This window comes from Phycodurus eques, chromosome 1 (assembly GCF_024500275.1).
Source record: "Phycodurus eques isolate BA_2022a chromosome 1, UOR_Pequ_1.1, whole genome shotgun sequence".
NCBI classification, from domain to species: domain Eukaryota; kingdom Metazoa; phylum Chordata; class Actinopteri; order Syngnathiformes; family Syngnathidae; genus Phycodurus; species Phycodurus eques.
Window position 1 is genome coordinate 49,018,073 of NC_084525.1, and position 20,114 is coordinate 49,038,186.

Here is a 20,114-nt window from a genome sequence, read left to right on the forward strand (position 1 = left end):
GCCCGTCTCTTTCAGACCAATTTTATCAAAGTCAAACAACGCATGTGCACATTTACACATTCGTTGCGGATCGGTGAAATGAGATAATTAGATGTATACCCATGCCAGCGCCCCAACGACAGTTGCTTTCAACACAAAGTGAATGTGAATCGCTAGTGAACTTCACACTTCCTTACACACAGGCGGCAGTGACTTCAACCACACATTTTGCCTTTCACGCAGGACCGCGAGCTCGTAAAAGGCTGGAAAAAAAAAATACTCAGATGACCAAAACTAAGCTAAGCTTATATGGCTTTCATTAAGATTCAAGATGTATGTTTTATTACATTTATACAAATAGAAGAACATTAGTTAAGAAATGTGACTGACAGGGCGCTGACAAGAAAATCCTACTGATGGACGTGATGTCTGCTGCAACTGGGTCCAAATCCAAGTTTTTTTTTTTCTTTCCCGATTGTGTTTATATTAATGGGGTCAATGGCGGATTTTCCTGCAATCCAACACCCAAGTAATTGTTCTAAATTATATATGCTAACAGACAAAAAAACAGCATCTGTTGATGATGGAGACATAACCTCCTTGGCGGAGGTAATCAGGAGCATGTCAGTGCAAGGTAATGTGTGGGTTGAGTTTAGTGGAAGAGGAAGAGAGAGGGCACATTCAAATTGCACTTTGGGCTCAATTAAAAATTGACCTGCATTGGAGTGTTTTTATTCCATGATTCAAGTCCCTGCAGTAATAACTCAATTGCAAAAATAAACACACTGAGCCCCGACCAAAGTCTCGCTGGCCTGGAACTCTACATTTGGTGTTTTTAGTACAATTATCCTTGCACCGCATCTGGATTCTCCCATTCAAGACCATTAATAGGCCGCTGTGTGTTTGTGTGCGCTCACATGGTTACTCCCATTCATGGCGGTATTTGTGTGCGCACGGGTGTGTGTTCTGACATGTGGATCGGAGCAGCTAATCACACCATTAATCACGCGGCAGCTCTGACGTGACACTTTTCGTCTCCACACACCTTCACTGTTATTTCTTTTAATGCTCACTGTAATGGGAACGCACACAAACACGTGCACACACAGACCTACATTGCACCAGAGCATGTGCTTTCATCTGAACCCAGTCCGCACCAGACCGCATTTCAATATTGTGTTGGTGTCATTAAACTTTTACAGTCTGACAATCTCTGAATAAATACAAGTAACTCAAACTTTATACACTATTCACTACTGAATGGATGACAAGATGGACTGGAATGCGACTAATCGAATGATCGAAGATCAATTGTTGGACCATGAGTGAGTTTGCAGAACTCGATAAAGAGTTGTGAGAAATACAGTAGATGGTCTAAGAGGGCAACACAGTGTGCCCACAATCATGAACATGGCCAACAAGTCCAACACACTTCAGGAAGTGGCCATCTTTACAGCATACTGCCAGATGTAAACTCTCTAAGTCAGCTTCCCAACCCAAGTATCTCCATACAGCTCATCTTCTTCTGCACAATTTTAGGAGGCTTATCTATGAATATGTCATGTAAAAAAAAAAAAGCTGAACAATAGGGAGGACGTTTTTAAAATCCCAATCAGCAATCTTGTGAGGTAAAATCTTGTGAGGAAAATAGTGAGGTAAAAGGTTAGCAGTTGTGAAAGACAAGTTTATCTTATTTGAGAAATATGGAAAACAGAGATCCATCTCTCCGACCCCCACTGATTCACTTCATCAAATGTTGCTACACACCCATAGCTCAAGATGTCTTTTCAATCGCTTGTAAAAATAAAAGACAGTTGTTGTTTTTTTTTTTTAATTTTATTTTTTTTTTACCTGTGGAACAGTGATTCATTACAAAAAGAAAATCATGATGTCATACTTTTTACGATACAGCTTGGATTTAACACATCTGGACCTTGTAGAGATTTAAGTGCAACAGGTTCTTCCCCCTTATATTGCAAGCTAACTCTCTGTAGAATTGCATTTCTTTCGTTATTGATTGACCCTCAGACCCTCTGAGACGGACCCCGGAATCAACGGCTGCCCTGTCCCCTCCAGTTTGTAAATGAGCTCAGCAGATTACAGTGCTGTCTCCCTGTGGGCCGCACTTTGAGTGGTCCTGTAGGGTTATGCTGACTGATGTCTTCCTAAAACAATAAAAAGGATCATTATTATGATTAGCCAGCCAATAAACTCTGTCTCCCACATCCTTAATCAATGAAATTGTGTGCAATGGATGCATAATGTGCATCTGTGGGCTGATTTGTCCTTTGAATCCAACTAATTTGATTGACCATTTGGCCTCCAGTGTAAAACAGCAGGATTCATCCATGAGGCCGACACACACAAGAAGAATGCTTGGACTTTTTACAAAGTGAACAATTGTGCTTTCCCACCCTCTGGTCTCACTCCCTGCTTAATTTACACTTGGCGTGTCGTTGACCAACAAAGGATTATCTTCATTTCCTGTCCGGTTGGAAGGGTGACAATGAAATGTTGTTGTCCTGACAAGCGTGTAATCGATCTTCATAAAACTCAGACCCTGTGCACTCAGAAGTCATGAGGTGCTATAATAAGAGAGGAGATAAATCCTAAATCTCCAGAATTACAGAAAATTTTTATAAGTCTACTAGATAACAGCTTTTGGGTAACAGAATAAACATAAACATGAAAAGCTGCATCTTAATGCACATATCACGTGTTGGTTTTAGGACCACAAGAGCTCATGTTAGCCTCCAAAATGGCAAGCATATACTGTAGCTTGGACTGACATCTTATTTATAAGGGGGTGGATATCTTAGTTCAAGTGCAACATGTGATTCCAATTGAACGTCCGTGGGCCCAGGACATATTGAGACCCTCGGATATACATTGGTGGGAGATGGATGGTTAGAGTACATGACCGTGTGACGGGAGGTGAAAGGAAAAGGAGTCGGAGAGGTCAGAAATGGAAAGAAAATACACACAAGGTAAAAAAAAAATAAAAAATGGGGGGGTGGTATTGCGGACAAATGAGGAGAAAGGGCTTGGATGAAGGCACCCTTAGTGGTGGGACTGCTGTTGACAGACTGTGATGTCACAGGGTAAAGGAGACGCTACCAGGCCAGACCGATCTCTGAGTAATGAGGGTTAAGAAAACAGATTTTTAACACATTCCAATGTACAGGATATTGCTGGAAAAGCATAGCTAATCAAATCCACACAAAAAATGCAGATCAAAAGGAAAAGATTATGGATGAGAGAAAAGTGGTAAAGAAGTAAAGGTAACGATTTAAGAGTGCAAGTCTCTCATAAATCAGTTCAGTTCACTTCACGTTGTTATTCCTTGGCGTCACAGGAAGATGTGTTTATAATTTGTGTTATGACTTACTTGAAATTATGTGTGTGGAGAGTCAGCCGGACAGAAACAGATGCGTCCGTGGGATGCCCCAGGGAACCATCAATACTGCCTCTGAGAACAGCGCACTTTAGCCTGTCTGTGCGCACATTTGTGCTTTCATGTCTTCCATGAAAGTGTGATATATTCCTTCAGCAAGATCATGGGGAGCCTACTGATATCAGTTCCCTGAACATCCATGATAAAGTTTGTGATCAAGACTCCCCACCGCTTAACTATCCAGCTCTGCAGAGACATCCCATGGGGATTTTATAGCCATTCCTTGATTGCAAGTGTGTGAAGCTGCAGCATGGGCTGCTGGTGGTGTAGTGTTGGGTTGAGGGGTGGGGGGCTAGCTATTCAGTCTGCCTCTTGTGAGAGCAAGCAGAGGACATGAGAAGGGACATTGTTGACTGACAGTGTCATTTATAGACTTGTAAGTCAAAGGAGGAAGCGCAAAATGTATATTTCCAGCATTAAGACAAAAATATTAATTATTACATAGTAATTCTGTGCTTCAGGCAAAAATGCTTGAATGTTAGCCCCCCCCCCCCCCCCCCCAAAAAAAAAAAAAAAAGCCACGACAACAGATGGTTCCCCCAGAACTGGGCGAGTTTGTGTGTGTTTTCACTTCACTAATAAAATATACAACCCACTTACTCTGCTCACTCTGACTCCCTCACTGGTGCTCTGACCGACTGGTCTAATTGAAAGGGTATGTATCAGTTTTACAGCAACAAGAGAAAAAACACAAGGGGACAAAAATCAACAAATCTGCCAAAAGTAGCTAAATGTTTAGAGTGGGAGCAGAGACGAGGAGAGGTGGCTGACTGCTCCCAGAGATGAGCAGGACCAGACGGGCCACCGGTGCATTCCAGGCGGGAAGTTAGATAGAGAGGCACAAGCACAGAGTAAGACCAGGTGGCCTTGTGTGTAAGAATGCAGATTAATGACACACACAGAGCCCGCTAACATTTGTCCCAAACTAAACTATCAGATTCAGCTCGTGACAATATTTATCATACGCAACAAGATCTACAGATGCACTTAAAGAGGAATTCAATGTGTTTTATATGATCTATTAGAGGGGGGGGATATACAAACGTAAGAGTAAAGGATCAATATAAATCACAGGTTTGAGTAAACATTTGGCTTGGAGCACAAAAAATTAATATAGGGAGACGACAGATACAGTAGATGGAAAAATTGATACGGAACACGCAATGTTTTGCTTTAGTGAATTCTAAATGAAAGGCACACGCGAATACTGTAAAAGTCCTACGCTGATGCACGAATTTGCCAAATTGTGCACTACAGTTCAATTTGACAGTATTTCATTTAGGTTTCAGTGTCAACTTGAGCTGAAGACAAATGGACGATACGTGTGACTGCATGTCCAAATGTAGTTGGAGAACCCTGGTAAAATAAATAAAATAAAAATAAAATGTTGGAAGGAAAAAAAAAAAAAAAAAGAGCAGCTGGTACATTTCTCCCAACCATTCACTTCCAGCCTTACGTGTAAGGCACTGTCAAGACAATAATAATTATTAAACTGTTGGTAGGTTTATTTTTCCACTGAGGGCAGAGCCAGGTTGTCTGTGGTCTTCATGCCGAACACATCCTGAATCGGACTCCACATCTGAAGCAAAAATGTCAAGATTGAGATAGTGATCTTGAAAAGCAAATAACCATACGAGTACCCAAAGCCAGTGCTTTTATTATACACCAGCTCTCGCTTCCAGGTTCATTGTATCAACCTTACAGGATCAGCAAAGGCTCGGGTGGATCCTTTCTGTAAACCCGCATAAATAAATAGAGAAAGCTTGATCGGACACCAGGCAAGTGAAGCTTGTGATGCAATTGGCAGTCCACCCCCCAAAAAAAAAAAAAAAAAAAAAAAAAAAAAAAACTTACTACAAGACTCTCTGCCTTTTACATCAACTCAAGCATAACATACGGTATATTAGGTTTGTCAAATTGTCTGGCAGAGCCTGGCACAGGCCTCCAACACAAACTAACAGATGAAGTCTGACCCCAAAAACTTCAAAAAACAGCAGTTTGTCATTTCTTAAAGGGGAGGTTTGCTTTCAGCCTTTATTGTTTCTCTGGTTTTCTTTCCCCAAGTACCACAAATGTAGAGGGAGCCTCTAAACATGCACATGAGCACACAGACATCAAGCATCTGGGTTCTTTAAAGTGCCCTGTCACCACTGAGAAAGGTGAGCGAGGTGAGTCAAAAATGAGTAACATGGCTGCTAAGACTTCTTCCTTTCATTCATTTATATTAAAAAAAGAAAAGAAAAATGAGACAAAGAAGAATGCCATTTGAAGAGCTCAGATGACATTGAAGAAGCATAATGAAGGGAACTAAATAGAATGCAGCCTGACACCAGGGGAAAATAATTTGATTAGCGCCCTTCCTGGAACCGTCGCTTTATCATGTTGGAGCTAAATTGTCAGAATCATCTTTATTTGCCAAGTATGCCAAAAACACAAGGAAATTGTCTCCGGTTGTTGGAGGCGCTCTAGTACGACAACAGACAGCCATTTGACAGAGAATACTTTTAAGACATAAAAACACAGGACGGAGAGTCACTGAGAAATGAAATGTTACCGGTAGTGTGGTAATGACAATACGTGTTGTGTATTTATTTTTTGGCAATTGTGCAAATGATGCAGAGTCCTCTAGCAATTTAGAGCAGTTTGAAATGACTAATAGAACAATAGTCTGGAACAGTGTCAATTGTGCACACGGTGCAGTTACTTCTCAAGCACGAGTGGCCCGTATTGGTCACCAACAGATATGTAAGTAGTGCAGAATGTCAAGACTACAACAGTGAGTGCACGGAAAATGTATGATTGGCCCGACAGAGCCGTAGCAACAATCTCAACACAAAATTGGCAGCATGTTACAATAGAATTGTAAGTTAACTGTTAAAGAAGTTAATGGCAAGAGGGAAGAAGCTGTTGGAACATCTGCTTGTTTTAGTTTGCATTGTTCGATAGTGCCTACCTGAGGGAAGGAGCTGGAAGAGGTGGTGACCAGAATGTGAAGGGTCCAGGAGGATTTTGCATGCTCTTGTCTTATTTCTGGCAGCGTGCATGTCCTCAAGGGTGGGAAGGGGGGTACCGAAATTTTTTTCAGAAGTTTGTCTGGAGCTTTATGACAAAGCATGCTCTAAGACCTCTTATGATGAGTACAAATATTGGAACTTTTTTTTCCCTCGCCTGGACCCAGGTCACCGGGCCCCCCCTCTGGAGCCATGCCCAGAGGTGGGGCAAAATGGCGAGCACCCATGGGACCCGGCCGGGCACAGCCCAAAAAGACAACGTAGGTCCCGTTCCCATGGGCTCAGCACCTGTTGGAGGGGCCAAGGGGGTCAGGTGAATCGTGAGCTCGGCGGCGGCTGGAGTCGGGGACCATGTTGGTCCAACCCCCGGCTTCAGAAACTAGCTTTAGGGACATGGAGCGTCACCTCTCTGGCAGGGAAAGAGCCTGAAGTGGTGTGCGAGGTCGAGAAATTCTGACTGAATATAATCGGGCTCGCTTCGACACACAGCTTGGGTTCTGGTACCAGTCTTCTCGAAAGGGGTTGGACTCGCTGCCACTCTGGAGTTGCCCACGGTGAGAGGTGCCAAGCAGGTGTGGGTATACAGACTGCCCCACATCTCGGTGCCTGTACGTTGGGGTTCACCCCAGTGGACGTGAGGGTAGATTCCCTACACCTACAGGTGGGGGAACAGGTCCTGACTGTTGTCTGTGCCTACACACCAATAAACAGCTCAGAGTACCCACCCTTCTTGGAGTCCTTGGAGGGCGTGCTGAGAATTCCCTCGTTCTGCTGGGGGAATTCACCTCTCACGTGGGCAGTGAGACCTGGAAGGGCATGATTGGGAAGAACCCCCAATGGACTTCTGTGCTTGTCAGGGATTGTTCATAACGAACACCATGTTCAGACATAAGGGTGTCCATATGTGCATTTGGCACCAGGACACCCTAGGCCACAGTTTGATGATCGACTTTGTGGTCGTGTCATCGGACTTGCGTCCGCATGTCTTGGACACTCAGTTGAAGAGAGGGGCAGAGCTATCAACTGATCACCACCTGGTGGTGTGTTGGCTCTGATGGTGGGGAAAACACCGGTACGACCCGGCAGACCCAAACGTATTAAGGGTCTGCTGGGAACGTCTGGAAGAGTCCCCTATCAAAAGGAGTTTCAAATTCCGGTAGAACTTTGCCTACCTCCCATGGGAGGCGGAGGACATTGAGTCCGAGTGGACCATGTTGCGCAAATCCATTGTCGAGGTGGCCATCCTAAGCTGTGGCTATAAAGTGCTCGTGCCTGTCGTGGCACGATCCTTGAACCTGTTGGTGGACACCAGCGGTAAGAGATGCCCTCAAACTGAAGGAGTCCCATTGGGCTTTTTTTGCCTGTAGGACTCCTGAGGCACTGATGCGTACCGGCTAGGCAAGCAGAATATGGCTTTTGTGCTCGCTGAGGCAAAAACTCGGTCATGGGAGGAGTTTGGTGAGGCCATGGAGAACGACTTCCAAACAGATTTGAGGATATTCCGGCCCACAATCCGGTGGCTCAGGAGGGGGAAGCAGTGCACCATCAACACTGTATATAGTGGCGATGGGGCACTGCTGACCTCAACTCGGGATGTTGTGAGTCGGTGGGCCGAATACCTCCTCAATTCTACCGACACGCCTTCCCAAGAGGAAGCAGAGTTGGGGGCTCTGAGGCGGGCTCTTCTATCTCCGGGTTTGAGGTCACCGAGCTGTTTAAAAAGCTCCTTGGTGCCAGGGACTCTGGGGTGTATGAGACCCGCCCGGCGTTCCCAAAGTTTCTGGATGTTGTGGGGCAGTCCTGGTTCACACGTCTCTGCACATTGTGTGGACATTGGGGTCAGTGCCTCTGGATTGATAGACTGGAGTGGAGGTTTCCCTTTGTAAGAAGGGTGACTGGAGGGTGTGTTCCATCTACAGGGGGAATCACACTCCTCAGCCTCCCAAGTAAGGTCTATTTAGGGGTTCTGGAGAGGAAGGTCTGTGTGGAAGTCAATTATAAGTTCAGGAGGAGCAGTGTGGTTTTTTCGTCCTGGCCGTGGAACAGTGGACCAGCTCTTCACCATCAGAATTGTCCTCGAGGGTGCATGGGAGTTTGCCCAACCAATCTACATGTGTTTTGTGGACTGTGTCCCTCGGGAATACTGTGGAGGGTGCTCTGGAAATATGGGGTCCCTGTACGACCGGTGTCAGAGTTTGGTTAACATTGCCGGCAATAAGTTGAATACATTTCCGGTGAGAGTTGGACTGCGCCAAGGCTGCCCTATGTAACTGATTCTGTTCATTACCTTAATGGACAGAATTTCTGGGCACAGCCGAGCTGCGGTTTAGTGGCCTCAGCATTGTGTCTCTTCTTTCTGCAGATGATGTGGTTCTGATGGCTTCATCAAGCCGTGACCTTCAACTCTCACTGGAGCGGTTCACAGCAGAGTGTGAAGCAGCTGGGATGAACATCAGCCCTGCATGATCCTCAGTCTAAAAAGGCTGATGTGCCCTCTCAAGGTCAGAAATGAGATCCTGTCCCAAGTGGAGGAGTTCAAGTATGTCGGGGTCTTGTTTACGAGGGAGGGAAGAATATAGGAGGAGACCAACAGGTGGAACGGTGCAGCGTCTGCAGTGATGTAGACTCTGTATTGGTCTGTCATGGTGAAGCAAAACCTGAGCTGAAAGGTAATGCTCTCTATTTACTGGTCCCTCTGCATTCCTACCCTCACCTATTGGTCACAAACTGTGGGTTGTGACCTAAAGAACAAGATCGCAGATGCGAGTGGCCGAAAAGAGTTTCCTTTGCAGAGTTTTCCGGCCCGTCCCTTAGGGACTAGGTCATCTGGGAGGGGCTCGGAGTCGGGCCGCTGCGAGAGGAGCCAGATGAGGTGGCTCAAGCATCTGGTTAGGATCCCTCCCAGACGCCTCGCTGGTGAGGTGTTCCGGGCATGTCCCACGGGGAGGAGGCCCTGGGGACGGCCCAGGATATGCTGGAGAGACTATGTCTCCCGGCTGGGCTGGGAATGCCTCGGGATCCCCCGGAAGAGCTGGAGGAAGTGGCATGTCTGAAGAGTAAAGCACTGTACAAATACGAGGTGCATGTCTTCAGCTTTGTATCATTTTAAATCAAATCAAATACTTTGAAATACACTCTTAAACAGGACGGCCACTGTAAAGAAACAGACTGAATCTCACTACCTTTCATCACCCAATCAACTCTCCTTATACATCTTTGTTATTGAAAGAGAGGAAAACGTTATTGAAATCACAGACCGGCCACATCTCCGCTTCAGGCTTTTGTGTGCCCGATATTATTCTTTATTCAGATCCAGAGTGACCTCTACTCATTCCAGAGTGGGGCAAAATATTAAGTTCAAGGAGGTTATTCAAACACGTTGAAACAGCAATGCTTGGTCTAAGTATTACCCTGAACCCTTCAATTACCCTCCTTGCTTTCCTCTCTCTCTCCTCATTCCTCGAGCCTTTCCTGTCCTCTAAAAAAACTATCGCTCACATTGGTCATTTAACTTCCACTTGGAAATACATTGAAAACTCTTGACACTGGGCCAGAAAGCCCTAAAATATCATGTGCAAAGAGTATAACCTGGTGAAGTGCCATTACAGAAGCGCGCAGATTCGCACTAAAATTGCACATGTTTGCACGTACATGATGAAAGACTGGTCTTGCGTCCCGGATCCTCAACGTGTTTTCTGAGCTCCAGTTGTAGGACCTGGCAGTGGACCACAGTGGAACCACAGCCGACATGCGGTGGAATGGGAGGCTACCGCACTTATTTCCAGGAGCCATAGTGACACACAGAACAACACGCGTACAAAGTTATAGCCGCATGTTCACCAATTTCCTTGATAACACTGTCCTGACGATGTGATGCTTGTTTAGTTTAAAAAGTGGTTTGAGGTAAAGGGACAGATCAGTATCTGTGTCCCACAGTATGAAAAAAAAACACCCCAGACAATTATGTAACCAACGAATGTGGTCTCCGGAACACAGGCTAGCTAGGACTTGGCCCAATGCAGGTTTAGTGTGCATGGATGCTTGAGACAACACATGTGAACTGTCCTTTGGTCTGGATTAGCCCCAATATGACTGTTTTCCTTGGAGGCGGGACTGTCGGCTTTCCCGTCAGAGAGTAAAGGATACCCAAGTTCACACTAACATTCAACCCACACTCTGCCGATTACAGCTACAACCATTTGGTGCTACTTCCAGTAATAGTTGCTCTGAACAACTAAACTAGAACAAAAGTCCTTTGACCTCCTACGTTAAAACCTCCCAAACCTTGTACAATTTAGAGATCAACCAAAATTTTTAGATTAAACCATTAACATTATCACATCAGTGATATCATTGAAAAGTGGATTTACTCCACAGGTGTGTTTTGTTTTTTCTGTCTTCTCCTGAAAGGAATTAGAATGTAACATGCATTAAAAACAAAAAAATATGCTTTTTATCTCCTTGACACCTATTAGTATAGTGGTCACCAACCTTTTTGAAATTCAGAGCAACTTCTTGAGTACTGATTACTGCAAAAGATTTACCAGTTTAATAGGCACTTCTCAAATCCCAAATGTTTTCCTTTAGTTATATGTGATTATTCATAATGAATCCAGACAATGATTATTTTAATGATTTTTCACAAAAGTTATCAATAATGACTTCACAAGATAGGAAACAGATTAATATGTAATGTAACACTATTTCTATAAATCTCTGCAAGTGTTTACATTTTCAAATGATCCCTTCGATGACATTCCTAGGAAGTCACAATGTCCCATTAGTGGTGAGCTATCTTTACAATGTGATCCTTGGGGGCTGCCATGTTGGTGACCCCCGTATTAATACGTTGTGTCTAAGTGGGGTGCATTTTAATGAAAATGTATCTCTGATATTCTACAGTAACCCAACAAAAGCAAAACTTTCTATCCATCAATCCATTATCCTCACTAGGGTCACAGTTATGTTGGAGCCTATCCCAGCTAACTGCGGGCAGGAGGCGGGGTGCACCCTGAACTGGTTGCCAGGCAATCGGAGGGCACATATAAACAAACAAGCATTCACACTCACATTAACACATACGGGAAATTTAGGGTCTTCAATTAACCTACCGTGCATGTTTTTGGGATGTGGGAGGAAACCGGAATACCCGGAGAAAACCCACGCAGGCACGGAGAGAACATGCAAACTCCACACAGGCGGGGCCGGGATTTTAACCCTGGTCCTCAGAACTGTGAGGCAGATGTGCTAACCAGTCGTCCACCGTGCCACACAAAAATGTCTACAAACTACTAAATACAACATGAACAGAAGTTCAGCGGCAGACTAAAGAATACGTTTCAGTGAAAAAAATCATTAACATGAAGATTCTTACTATAGCGCAATTTACTGCATTGTAAAAGTGTCTTGAGAAATGTCTCAAACTAAGAAAACAGAATACCATTACTTGGGTAAGTGCACCTTACATCCATCCATTTTTTACTGCTTATCCGAGGTCGGGTCGCGGTGGCAGTAGTAGTAGCCGCTTTAGCATGGATGTCCAGACTTCTCTCTCCCCAGCCACTTCATCCAGTTCTTCCGGGGGGATCCCGAGGCGTTCCCAGGCCAGCCGAGAGACGTTGTCTCTCCAGTGTGTCCTGGGTGGTCCCCGGGGTCTCCTCCCGGTGGGACGTGCCCGGAACACCTCACCAGGGAGGCGTCCGGGAGGCATCCGAATCAGATGCCCCAGCCACCTCATCTGCCTCCTCTCGATGTGGAGGAGCAGCGACTCTACTCTGAGATCCTCCCGGATGACCGAGCTTCTCACCCTATCTCTAAGGGAGACCCCGGACACCCTGCGGAGGAAACTCATTTCGGCCGCTTGCATCCGGGATCTCGTTCTTTCACTCACCACCCACAGCTCGTGACCATAGGTGAGGGTAGGAACGTAGATCGACCGGTAAATCGAGAGCTTCGCCTTTCGGCTTAGCTCCTTCTTTACCACAACGGACTGATACAAAGTCCGCATCACTGCAGACGCTGCACCGATCCACATGTCAATCTCTCGTTCCATTCAGAACTTGAACTCCTCCACTTGGGGCAGGATCTCATCCCTGACCTGGAAAGGGCGCGCCACCCTTTTCCAACTGAGGACCATGGTCTCAGATTTGGAGAGATTTTTAAGTACACCTACATACAGTATATATGCTCTGCTAAGTTCCATACACAATTAGCACATGTAGTAAATGCTAAATGCACATCTAAAAAAATGGTTCTTTCCTTTTTTGTGTGTGTATTTATGAAGGTGGGTCAAATGTTACCAAGGCAAAAACATCTTTAACTGCTCTGCTTTGAGACCAGGCAGCAAGAACAGTGCAACAACTTTATAGACTGAGACGCAAACACACTCGAACCACATACCAATTTTGACTTCATTAAGTCAGCTTTACTGCATGAACATTTAGGGGAAAAAACAACAACAACAAAAAAAGCTGCAATAAACAAACAGATGTGAATAGGCAGAACGAGGGTTACACATCACACACACATACATAGAAACACTGAGGATGAGATCAGGGCGATGATTAGAGGAGCACTAACCAGGTCCGGACAGGTCTGTTGTGCATTTAAACAGATCAGGGAGGATCATAGGATCAAAGGGTAACGTAATTAGCACTTGGTCTTTCACGAAAAGTCATTTTTATTTGTTATCTCAATACGAATAGGGAAACATTTGGAAAGAGACACACATCGAAGTGTCCCTGGTTATCAACTTTAACACCTATAGAACATCCACAAACACACACACTTAAAAAGACATCCCTGCTCACACACAGACAAGACAGTAGAGCCGGGCCACACTGCTCTATAATCTGCGTAATTTATACGTAGGTAGTGCAGACAGATCTCGCCTCTGGTGCACTCGGTCTTGTCATTGCATTTTGCTTATATGGTGTAAATTCCCAACAGACATAGTTGTAGTTATAAGTATACAGTAGTTATAATAAATATGATTCATGTGCAGAAGACTCGCAGCTTTGGTTACTGGAAGATGGTGTGTGTGTTTTTTTTATTTATTTTACACGCGAACAAATATAAGAGCTGAAGCTCCATAAACACGTGCACGCGAGCACGCAACGGCAAAACTATTTGCCTTGTAATCACAAGTGCATACGCTCTTTGACGTTCCTGCTTGATGATGTCGCAATGTCCACAAACAGGCATACTGTAAATATAAACCTATCCGCAGATGACATAAATGCAGACTGACTCAAATGTCAAGTGCTCAGAAAGCCCTCCCACACACCTGTTCATGTCTGGTTTCTAACAAAGAGACCGGTAGTTTGCAGTCACATGCTACTGACAGAACCGCTGATTTCCACCTAGCACTACACTCGCACAGCCAAGCAAGCTCCTTGGGTGGGTTACATCATAGTTATTTTAACAATGGCTTCCACTCAGGCTTTTTTGCTGGCTATGGCTACACGAAGGAGCGTGCTGTACTGTATATGTGTTTATGAGCAGCCAGTTTGGTGGTGGTGGTGGTGATATTGTGCCACTGCTGCACCTTGGCCTTCAGAAGGGAATGAAAAAGCAGATGTGAACGTGATGCATTATTGTGAGAAAGCTATTACGCTCACTTGTAATGTTTCCTGCCCTTTTTCACACGCAGTTAAGTGTTCAGATATCAGACAATTTTTCCTTGTCTCAAGCGTTTCTTTACTTGAAATAAGTAGCACAAAAATTGAATTTTTTTTCACCCTCCACTGGAATTTAGTTTCCTACTTATTTCAAATATAAATTAACTTGAAACAAGTAAAAAAAAAAAAAAAAAAAAGGTCTCAAAACAAGTGACATTTTTACGTGGTGAGTCTTATTGTAAGTGTAATCAGATTAGTTTGGAGGCTTTTCACTAGAAATAAGATACGGTGGTAAAATGGTAAGATTTTGAGTGTTTGCAGTGCACTTGGAGGTTACGATAATTTATGTGTTTGTGTATATTGCTATCTTAGTTAATTGTCCGTTTGCATGTATCTGCATGTGTGTTTACTGTGCGCTAATCTGCCAACGTGACATGTCCGGACACTGATGTGAGAAAAGCGAGGCACTGAGCCTAAAAAACAAACCGTGCCAGGAGGCGGACCTGAACAATGTGCTGCAATTACTTAATTACTTATTATTTGCCCAAGGTGTCATGTTGCTGAGAGTCACCGGCACCATAAAAGACAGTATGGTTTAATGCTGTGCTTGTGTGTGAGTGTTTGCTCTGGCGGAGGCTCCCTTGTGACTGGTTACATTGGACATGCTCAAACAAAGCCAAGTAGACAACAGGAGCAGCAAGCATTTAGGGTCTGCCAGCGAGCATGAGCGCTCGTTTGGTTTCCCTCCTTGCCATCATCTGGTTTGCTTCAGGCTCTTCCACACAATTTTATGGGCTTTACCACCATTTGGATGTTCAATTGCTGCCGTCGTCCCGTGTGGCTTCAACGCTGATTTATTTGTGTGCATTAAAGGTGAGATCCACTTGCAAGCCAAAAAGCTGAAATGATAGCAGGCAGGCTAAGCCCCCGAATAAATACATATTAGCAACGGCTTAGCCGAGAGCTTGGTGGGCCCTGCGTCTTCATTCCACTCAGGCACGGGGCCAAATTTGTCTGCAGCCACATTTTCTCTAGACGCCTACTGGCTCGCTTAATTTGCTGGATACGGCTTAAAACCAGCACATGATGTTTTTTCTTGTGTCCTCGCGCCTACATGGATGATAATGACATCCTTTCATGGTAGAGACAGCAGAACAATGATGAGGATATCCAGTTCCAATCAAATCCCTCCCAAACCCCCAAGGCCAAGTGCAGAGTGACGCTATCTCCGTACATGTTGCTTGGCCAGTATATGTGATGCAGATCTGTTTCAAATTAATTTGAAAAAGAAAAGCCCTAAACCCCATCTGGGTCAATCTCTCGTCACAAAGCCCGTTTAAACACATTTAACTTCATCTCCTCGTCGCTCCTCCGACCGCTCTCATTGTGTTAAGAATGTCGCCCAACACCTTATGACAGCGACGTTTCTGTATGCTCTGCAAGAAGTCAAGGACATGACTGAGACTTCAAGGCCGTGTTCTACTTGCGGACTGTGTGAGCATCTGTGTGTGTTGGGGGGCATGCCTGTATCACTTGTAAACTCTAAAAGTTAATAATAGCCATCTGGCCAACAAACTGATTCCTAAATTCTTGTTTTTCCTGTGTCACTAATGTATCACATCATGATACATTTTTCTTTTAACCAGACTATTATCTCCAACTAAGATGAGTGCAATGAATGAAATGTGATGTAGAATGGATATATGTTTTTAATGGTAATGCGGCAAATTAGGACAATAGCCTTGTTGCCCGCTCACATATGGTAACTTCAATTTGTAAATATGTCAGGGGTCTGCATACCTCAGTATGTTTGTCCTGTGTGTGTAAACCTTTTGTAGCTCTCCAATTACACCCACACACACGCACAAGCGCACACACACGTGTTCTTTATGGGCAAGCTAATGGAGCTATGCTCTTCCTGCCCCTGTGATGTGGTTTACTGTTGTTTGATGTGCTCAGGAATCCAGCATAGGAGAGCACTCCGACCCGATCTTATCACATAAAAGCCCTGGCAATGGAAGAAGACACCCAACTTGCTTTTTTTTTTTTTTTTTTTTTAAACTTAATAGAAATCAGCGTGCTTGTGAGGTTGTATGTTTGTGAGTGCCACTGTGAGCGTGTTCGTATGTGTGTATGCACATGTGTGCACCATTTCTTCTAATTCAATCAAGTGTAACCCAAGGCCAAATACACACTTTTGATTTTTGTAAATGCTGAACTCAGAGACCTGTGTATAGAATGGGGCAGTGAGTGCCAGGGAGTGTTGTGTTGTAATCCAATACATATTGTCAAATTCGGTGAATATCTCCACACAACACTCCATCTGTGTGCGGGCTGAGGGAAAAACAAAAAAACCAAACAAAAAAAAAAAAAACTAAATTTCTCCTCCATAGCTTTAGAATAAAGACTCAAAGTTAGCTTAGAAGGAGCCACACAACAATTTTGATACCCTTTGAGGCGCACTTGCAGCATACAACTGTCTTGGGATTTTAAAGCTTGATAAAAATGGAAATATTGTGTGTCGATGACAAGCCTTCACATTACAAAACACGTTTTGGACAATCGTGCAACTGTGCGCCAGAGGCGGGTTAGGTGTTGGTAATATGTGTAGAAAATCTTTCTCTGTGCGGAAGAGGATGATGGGTAATCGGAGCGATGAAGGAATGTGACGATGTGAGCGCTGATAACCGCTGGTGACTTAAATATATGATACTGAGCTCAGTATCTGTCTCCCTGTTATACTGATCAAAGTCACAGAAATCGCGTTAGTTGACCTTCTGCCAGGATTTTGGACATGGTCTGAGCAGCCGTAGGTTTAAACTGACTTTCTACCACCAAATTGTCACACTGCCAGGTGCATCTTTAAGGACACGCGGTCGGAGGCGGCGACTTTATTCGGTTGACTATTGTATGCTGAAACAAAGACAATGCAGTCTATCCTTGATCTTAATAAAGACAGACACACACTGTATGTATGCAAGCTCAACTGCAATTATTCAGGAATGCTCACATGTTGCACACTGTCTTTTTGTCTCTTTTATATTCTTTTTTATTTCATCTATATATAGCTTGAATGCCAAACTGTCATCTCTTCTCACACTGTCCATTCTCGTCTATGCAGAACTTCTGTCTTGTTTTGTTAGTGGTGACCAGTCCTTTTTCTTCCCACTTTTTCGGCCCACATGAAGGCCGCCTCTGTCTTACTGACGCAAGTTTTACAAATGCTAGACTACACACATTATACTGCGGTTGCCATCTTGTATAAGGAGACCATTTGCCTCAAATAGACTCTGGCTTTTTTGTTCCTTTTCTTTTCTTTGGATCACCACTAATATCTCAAAAATGACAGTTTATTGCAGAGTTGAAAAATCGCAATCGAATGAAATGTATTGTGCATAAGCCATTTTAGAGCCTGCTTTTGAGATAAATGTATATATTTTTTTCTTTGCTCGCTAGAGACGACACGAATGACAGAATAAAAAGGAGCAAGCAAGAGGAGTTAAGCATGTCACACTGCCGAGCCACTGGAAGAGTCTGCTTCGCTTTTTTTACTATGAGCGCCCATGCTCACATGGTTGTTCTTGTGTGCCTGAGGACTGGCATGCAAACACAGAAAAACAAATGCTTGTAGGCACTTGTTTTTGTGTGCACATAAACACATCAGAAAGATACACACATTCAGGCAAACTTGCTCGGGCTGTTTTCTGCCGTTGCCGAGAAGCGCATAATGATAATTACGGTTTGGATCTGCATCCATAAATTAACCAAATCAGACACACGTTCGCAATCCACAAGTGCCAGCGGCTGCTGTGGTAAATTCATAGTGGGTGGTGGTTCGGTCATTCTTCTTGATTAAAACCTCCTGGGGAGGTGCTGTATGCTTGGCAACAGCATGCATTTTCACAGTAACAGTATTTTGAAAGCAGGTTCGATGGTAAAATATTTGAAGAGCACTAACATTCGGGTCACCATGTAAACAACTTGACCGGCACTCAGTCGAACTATGTCAAGACTAAACAACCCCTTTAATGTATCAAACCCAAACTGAAAACCTTCCCCAAAAAAAAAATTTAAAAAAAAAAAACCTCGTAGATGTGATGAGAAGAATGAATCACCTCAAGACCGGCACTCAGTCCAACTATGTAAAGAATAAACAACCCCTTTAATGTATCAAACCCAAACTGAAAACCTTCCCCAAAAAAAATAAAAAAATAAAAACAAACAAAAAAAAAAAACCTCATAGACGTGATGAGAAGAATGAATCACCTCAAGGCTCTTTATGGCTCGAAGCCTCGTGAGTTTTTGACTTCTCACACCCTAACATTTACAAATGCTCTTCAACCGGTTTCTGATTAATGTACCACTAATTCATCTCAAAACTAAATGCACTGCCTCAAATTTTTTTAAAACGTCTTCTATGCTCCTTTCATATCAGATAACGATTGACTTATACTGTAGAGCAGGGGTGTCAAACTCATTTTTGTGAACCCATATAAATGAAAGATTACCTCATATACTGTAATTACATACAGGATACACAACACATTGATGAAGAACCAGTTTTGAAATAAGAAGCCTATAAAAACATGTTTTTCGTATTTCTTTTCAACGTGGGTTGGTAACAAAAAAATGCTTGCAAATATCTCAATGGTATTACACCAGAACACAATGAGCAATTTTGATTTGCTTTCGCGGGCCCCCGGGCCACCAGTTTGACACATGTGCTGTAGAGCAACATCCACTTTATAACAACTGTCTTCTTTATCCTGTCATGTTTTTTTGTTGTTTCTGTATATTATAACAAACTTCAGCAGTGGGCTTGGCATGTTTTATATTCATATTCTACTTTCAAACGTCTACCTGCTCCACTGTGAATGAAGGTCAACTTTAGAGCTGCCATCCGCTAAGCAAAGTATGAGAGAGATGGAGGGGCAAAAAAAAATAAATCAAAAATCAAAAGTGAAAGTGACCTTTACAGAGGATTCAGTGAAACAAATTTCAACAACAAGATGATGAGAATGTGTAGGAGCAAAACTGTTGAGAAGTTAATTTTTCCATCCATCCAACCGGTCGCCAGCCAATCGCAGGGCACATATCAACAAACCACCATTCGCACTCATATTCCCACCTACGGGCATTTAAGAGTCTTCAATCAACCTACCACGCATGTTTTTGGGATGTGGGAGGAAACCGGAGCGCCCGGAGAAAACCCACCCAGGCACGGGGAGAACATGCAAACGCCACACAGGCGGGGCCGGGATTTGAACCCCGGTCCCCAGAACTGTGAGGCAGATGTGCCAACCATTCGCAGACCGTGCCGGCAAGTTAGTTATGTTTACAAAACAAAATAAAAAATGAAGATTTGTACGAAGAGAAAAACAGCCAGGTGGAGTCGGAGCCACGCACGCACGCAAGCAAGGATAAAGACAGACATGTATTTACACAAACCAGAGAAAACTGCAACAAGAGTTGGAGATCAGGTGTGTGTGTGTGCGTGTGTGAGTGTGTTTGCGTGTGCGTGCGTGAGTGAGTGTGTGTGTGTGCCTGTATACAAACCACAGAGTGTAAGAGGTGTTTACAGTGTGTGAATATGTGCCAGTAAGCTCCAACTGGCTCACTTTGCATGGGCACAGAAACATTTTACATGCCCATTATGGTAAACCATGAAGGCATTCCTCTCAGCCACCATTTTAAATTGCTATTTTACAACTCAGCACATTCTATAACGTTACACACCCAGCTGTATCAAAGTCAAATAATCCCAGTGTATATCCCCTCCTACTGTGACAGACCCCCGACCCCCACCCCCACCAACTTCCTTCTCCTCATTCCATCAGTGACCCCGAGGGCTGGACTGTAGTTTAGGAGGCTATCACTGGTCACCTCTGGGTGCTGCGTCCTGAGCGGGCTCTTTATGGCTGCAGGGACTGCCTAATCAATCGCGCGCTCATGTGCACACACGAACACGAGGCTTTCAGTCAATTAGCCCTGAGATTTATACAACCACACAAACGCGGGGGTGTTAGTCTCCCAAAAGCCAATCAGATTAAG

At 44.0% G+C, this 20,114-nt stretch overlaps 1 protein-coding gene across 2 annotated transcripts in view; it reads right to left on the reverse strand.

Moving 5' to 3' along the window:
- The window catches only part of LOC133413262 (ERC protein 2-like), a 135,420-nt gene that overhangs the window by 43,993 nt on the left and 71,313 nt on the right, over nucleotides 1–20,114 (reverse strand). The gene's annotated exons all lie outside the window — the stretch shown is intronic.